Source organism: Canis aureus, chromosome 14 (assembly GCF_053574225.1).
Source record: "Canis aureus isolate CA01 chromosome 14, VMU_Caureus_v.1.0, whole genome shotgun sequence".
NCBI classification, from domain to species: domain Eukaryota; kingdom Metazoa; phylum Chordata; class Mammalia; order Carnivora; family Canidae; genus Canis; species Canis aureus.
In genome coordinates this window covers 44,717,869-44,724,525 of record NC_135624.1, presented here as the reverse complement: position 1 = coordinate 44,724,525, position 6,657 = coordinate 44,717,869, and the positions used below count along the sequence as shown (strand labels likewise).

At 40.9% G+C, this 6,657-nt stretch overlaps 1 pseudogene; it reads left to right on the top strand.

Annotated features, from left to right (window-relative positions):
• The first annotated feature begins 5,765 nt into the window (after positions 1–5,765).
• LOC144283015 (profilin-1 pseudogene) lies at positions 5,766–6,203 on the top strand (annotated as a pseudogene).
• The last annotated feature ends 454 nt before the right edge of the window (positions 6,204–6,657 follow it).

The following is a 6,657-nucleotide window of genomic DNA, read 5'->3' as shown; positions in this document are numbered from 1 at the left end:
GACTGCAGCTAGAAGTGAAGACAGAGGAAAAAAGAAACTTTCATCTTAAAATTTCCTTTCAAACTATCTTGATATACATATATGTAGGGAGAGAGGGGAGAGGGAGAAAGAGTTTCCTCTTATTGTTTCCTTTCTAAAAGAAAACATGATTTCTTTTCATCTTCACCCTCACATCATCACATCACCAATCAGCTCTTCTCTATTAACTACCTTAATTCGAATAGCAATTTCTCTTGGTCATCATTAAGCTATTATCCTACCCTATATTTTATAGCGTTCTCAAAGTTTCAATGCACATTCTCTGTTAATCTATGGAGTAAGTTATTATCCCCATTCTAGAATTGTTGAAACTTTGTTTCATATCAATTAAATAATTTCCTCCAAACATTCAATTTTTCAAAAACTGTGTGTGTCAGAAACTGATAGGCATAGGGAATCTGGTAGCCGGGACGCATAGAGTTGAGTGGGAGTGGCTAACGTCGATAACAACCGATAAAAATAGGCAATTAAAAAAGAGATCAGTGATCCAAAGGAGAGCAACCTCATTTCAAGAAACCTATGGAAGTTCATCTGTTTTCAGCAGATGAAAGGCAAGGAAAGAAGTGTTTTAGAGAGAAAAATGGAATGGGCAACTGTCCTGAGAGATGGAGCATTGTCTAAGGAGTGAACTGTGGCTGCAGTGGCTGCAGCAAACAGCCCAAGAGGAGCAGTTTGGGAAGATAAAAGGAGAGAAGTAAGCAGAGCCAGGCTATGCAGGATCTGTAGGCCAAGCTAAGGCTTGCTGTCTTTATCCTAAGGACACAAGGAAGCCATTTAAAGGACAAGGATTGCAATTGTTTTTGCCTTTTAGAATAAAGATTCTGGCTGCAATGTGGAGATCTGGAGGGCCGGGGTATCTGGATAGATGCTCACAGTTCAAGTCCAGTGCTCTGTTAGAACTATCTCGTGAGAGAGATCTTCCTATTAAACAAATACATTATTTATTTAGTTATTTGTTCCTCTTAGCACGCCTTGGCAAAATTTCAAGAATCGGATACCATTACTATTGTTGAGTATTGCCTGGGGACACTACTTTGCACACAGAAGACAGTCAATAAATGGTGGGCGGATAAATGAATACATTGCTTCTGCACAGTTTTTAAAAGCGCTCTGCCAAAGGGTGCCATCCCTATAGCTCTTTGACTTCTATTCTCCTTCCATGGAATATCGGTTATTTTCCTTTGCCTGTCTCCTCTCTCATATAAAGAAAACGTGTCTTAGATATTGTCAACCTACAGTAGTGAAGAGATTTCTGTAAAATACCGAAGAATGGTGTAGGAAAATGGAAGGAAGAAAAGGGATTGTGAATTCTCGTCTTTTAATCTAAGAAGGACTTATGTGGGGCGCCTGGGTGGCTCAGGGGTTGAGCATCTGCCTTCGGCTCAGGTCATGAACAGAGTCCCCGGATGGAATCCCATGTTGGGTTCCCCATGGGGTGGCTGCTTCTCCGTCTGCCTGTGTCTCTGCCTCTCTCTATGTGTCTCATGAGTAAATAAATAAAATCTTTAAAAAAAAAAAAAAGGACTTATGCGATTCAAAGGGTGATGTGAACTCTGTATTGGGCTGATAAGGTGAAAGGAGGAGAAGCAAAATGCTACAGGTATGAGGAGGTAGTAACTAGGGGGCATGGAATGAGGTAAGATACCAAGGAGGACATGTAAGAGGACATCCAAGCACACAGACACATACAAGGCCCCATAGATAATACAACACACAAACAAGGATGCACATGTCTGCCTGGCCACACATATTCACGCAAATCCGCATGTTTACAAACCCTCTCAGCAGCCAGAACACAGGCACTACACATGTGAACAGCCAAGCCCCTCGCGAGGTGCAGAAGAAAGCTGGTATTCCCTGTGGAAGCTCGGAGTTATACCTGTTTGTGCATCAGTGTTTCAGGTGATTATCAAGCAAATGACAGGAAGCATCTTTGTTTTCTACTTAGAATGTACTGAAATCCCATCTTCTTCTTTTTTCTTTTTTAAGATTTTACTTATTTATTCATGAGAAACAGAGAGAGAGAAGCAGAGGCACAGGCAGAGGGAGAAGCAGGCTCCATGCAGGGAGCCCGACGTGGGACTCGATCCTGAGTCTCCAGGATCACACCCCGGGCTGAAGGCGGTGCTAAACCACTGAGCCACCCGGGCTGCCCTGAAATCCCATCTTCAAATGAAATACTGTCCAATAGCCTTTGTCATGTTCGTCCCTGATTCATCACCTTACATGTGCTTCATTTATAAGGAATAACAGACTCTGATACCAATTAATCATTTCAGGGGAAAAAAAAAAACTCAACACATTAATTTGGTCAGAAAATGTTTAGAAAGCACCTTACATAAACAATCTTATATTTCTTTCTCAGCTGATGGTGTCCTGACCACCCACACACACTTAATAGGGTGCCAGAAACTATTATCCTTGTTTTTACCTTCCCACACATAAATCTATCCCTTCTTCCCCTAAGCTTGTTTTTCAGGTTGTAAAAAGATTGGAACACAATGTCTATTTCTATTAGCTTTGAAGACTAAACTAATAAGATATACTTCCAGCTGAGAAAGTATATTTTAGAAGTTTGTGTTCATGGTTTATAATAATGAAATCAAGAAGACCAGATCATTTGAAATGGATTTACATTAAATAGATTCTTTTTTTTTTTCCCCAAAGGAAATGTCACGTACACATTAGCATGTGGGGAATCTTTCAGCATATGAGACGGTCATAAATTTACCAAAGACTGAATTTTTTAGAGTATTTAATGAAATATCAATAGTATATAAGACTGAGACATATTTTGACTTTTATACATAGAGGATTAAACTGTGAGTCTAAAATGTTAACTAAATTAACAAATTCTCTCTGAACAGAACTCCTATTCATAATAATCCCAGATCTGGAAGGAATACAGTCTTTCAGTACTGAGCCTGTGACAATGGGATCTGACAAAAGAAGAGGAAGATGTCTCTAGCACAGGTTTCCCAAGTTCCTTTCAGGGATCACATGCCTCCCTGAGCAAAATGATTCAATTGCCTGAGACACGAAGCAACTGCAACAACAACAAAAGAATCTTCCTGGTTTTTTAACCCACATATCGCACACTATGCCTTTTATCCTTAAAGGTATGTGGGAGGGCGTTGGGGGGGGCACTTATTAGGACTTTCTGTTGATGAAGAAAAACACCAACTCTGATTTACCTAAGAGCACAGGAAATTCTGGAGGAACTGAACACCCGGGCTATGAAAAGACCAGGAACCAGGGGAAGCAAGAGAAGTTCATAGACAACCCTCCTATGTCCTCTGGATGATTTAGACAGATGATGTTTTAAATCTGTGTCTTTCTCTGCAGGAGTAAACCTCCTGGGAGTGATACATGCTTGTCCTTAGGTAGGTCACCTACTACTTTTGTAAACCTAAAAGGACATGAGATTAAGGGGTAGGTTATCGTGGAATCCAGGAGAGGCATCACCCGGAGGAAGAGACAGTATAAGCAAAGCAGAGAGGTCAGAGGCAGAAATATGCGGTGCAATAAATAAATAAATAAATAAAAATTTCCAAAATAAAAAAGAAATATGCTGTGCATATAAGCCAGCCCCCAGAATGGCCCCTGATAAGCCTCAAGATGTGGAATAGTCCCCTGATCCTACCCTGGATCAGGATAGATCTCTGAAACCAGGAGCATATGGCAGGAGTGAAGAAGATTCGTGCCTTCCAAGTCAAGGCCATAAAAATCATTGGAATTCCTGCCCTGATCTCCTAGAGTGTTTACTCTGGAAAAAGCCAGCTTCTATGCCGCAAGGACACTGACTCGGAGAGCCCTATGGGGGCCCCATGTGAAGAGGGACTGAGACCTGCCTTAATAGTCAGCACCAACTTGCCTACGATGGAAATAAACCACCTGGGAAATGGATCCTCCGGGTCTAACCGAGGCTTCAGATGACTTCCACCCCAGTGAACATCTGACTGCAATCTAGGAAGAGGCCTAAAACAGAACCTGCCCAGTCGGACTGTTCCAAATTCCGGAGCCACAGAAAGCGAAAGAGATAACAAGTAATTATTGTTGCTTTAAACCACCAGAATTTGAGTAACTAGTTGCATGGCGATAGATAGCTCATAAAGTGACCTTCCGCCACTAAAGAGAAAGCTGAGAGGTTTATGAACAAGTCAAGCCAGCAGAAAGCAGAGCATAGACTTAATTCATCAGTAAGTGTGTATTAATTATCTATAAAATAGTGATGCAATATTATATAATAGTTAATGGTACGACCTTTGAAACTAGACTTCCTAAGTTAGTGTCCTAACAACTCCACTGTGTGGTCTTCAGCAAATTGATTATCTCTTTGGGAGATAATACGATTTTCTCTAATTTATAGAATGGAGATGATAAAAATGATACTTAATTCAAAGGTTAATTGTGAAGATGACATAACATGATCCAATAAAATGCTTAGAACTTTGAGTGGCAAGCATATAATAAGTTCTATGATATGTAATATATTTTGTATAAGGTACATATATTACATGTATACCTACATGTGTTTTTCACATACACACATACATGCAGGCACTGACACACATTTGTATACTCATTTAATTCCTATACAACCTTATGAAACATACGCTACTATATTATCCATTTTACAGATCAAGAAACCAAAGAATGGACAGTACAGCATAGAGCCTTACTCCAAATCCAGACAGTTTGTTACCAGAGTTTGCTAATACGATATAGAAACCTCCAATTAATTAGGACATGTGTCACAAATACTTGATACTATTGAGAAATTGTGCTAGTTGATATTGGAACTATCCGTCATCTTTTTTTTTTTCTTAAGGAGGTTGCATTTTAGATGAGAAAATGAGATTGATAATAAGAAAATCAGACTTGTTAGGAATATTTTGCTTTATAGAAAAAGGGATGCGTCATTATGAAGAATTAAGTTACAATTCATAAAATGGTCTCTAAGAACTAGTAATGGGACGATACCTCCACACAAACTTGTTCCTGATAGAATCATTATGTATACACATTTGGGGTCTCTGATATAATGTACACCAAACATTCAAATGTGGTTTAGAGTTTTTCATCCTTTCCCTCATTGCCAGATTGTCAGCCGGCATTTGTCATTGTTTCCCATTGTACAACCTTGGAAGTCTCCTTAAACTGCCCCTGTGTGTATTCCAAACTTGCTTTGAATTGAGAAAATAAATAGCCGAGCATGATAAATTGAATAATGTACTCAAAAATTCATGTCCACCCAGACCTCAGAATGCAGTCTTATTTGGAAATAAAATTCTTTGCAGATGTATTTAGTTAAGGTAGGATGGGGTCATACTAGATTAGGGTGTACCCTAAATCCAATGACAGGTGATCTCATAAGAAGAGGAGAGAACACACAGAGACAAGTAGAAAAGAAGGCCACATAAAGACAGAGGCAAATAGTGGAGTGATGCAGCTCCAGGCCAATCAAAGCCAAAGTTTGCTGGGAGCCACTTGGAAAAGGCAAGACAATATTTTTCCCTCCAGCATTCCTAGGGTAGCATGGTGCAGCCAACACCAGGATTTCAGACTTCTAGACTCTAGAACTAAGAAGATAAATTTCTGTCATTTATAGCCATCAGACACAGCTAGCGGATTCCTTACCCAGACCCAGCTCTGGGGCCAAGCACTCCACCTCCCTTGCCTGCCAGAGGCCACTGAGCCCAGCCCCCAGCCCCAGTAGCAGTGCCATGGCCAGGTGGAATGCCCACAACCACAGCATCACGGCAGAGGGCCCCTATCACGACTTGGCCATCATGGGCTATATGGACTTGCCCTCCATCAGGGCCACCTTATGGGAAAAACCTTCATCAACCTCTTGCCAGCTGAGGTCGGCACCCTGGGTGGTAAAGACTGGTCAAGTTTTTTTGTTTGTTTGTTTTGTTTTTTTTGTGAATGGACTGACACCTAGGAACCAGAAATGTTCTGTTATCAGGGACTCACTGCTGCAGGGCAGGGAGTTTACCATGGATCTTTCTACCAAAAGCACCCACAGAGCTCCCACGTCCATCACTGTTACCAGGACTGCAAAGATGCTAGTTCTGCTGTTGGCCAAAGGTGTCCATGGTGGTATGATCAACAGGAAATGTTTTGAAATGGCCTCCTGCCTGGGGCGCTCCCAGTGCTGACCTCATCTGTCCTTTCCCCACCACTCCGCACTGCTTTTGCACCCCTCTCCTTCCCATACACACACATACACCATTTTATTCTGGGGGCCATTACCCTACACCACTTATTGCTGCCAAAACCACATGGGCTGAGGGCTACAGCTGTATGGACACACACCCACCCCTACCCATACCCCTTCTCTGTGTGGTTGGAAAATCTTTTTGTTTGAGAGTTTTGTTTTGTTTTCTAAATTTAAAAAAATGCTACTAAAAAATAAATAGTCATCAAATTCAGTGGCAATTTATTAATTTATTTATTAAGACGGTCCTAGGAAACTAATATGCGAACATTATAGAAATTTGGTTAAAAGGAGCCATTATAGAAATTGTGTTGAAAGGATTATTGCAGGAGGGTAATTCCCTATCTCAGTGTGTGTATAGGAACCCTTGGCAGAGAAAACATGCACGTCTAGGA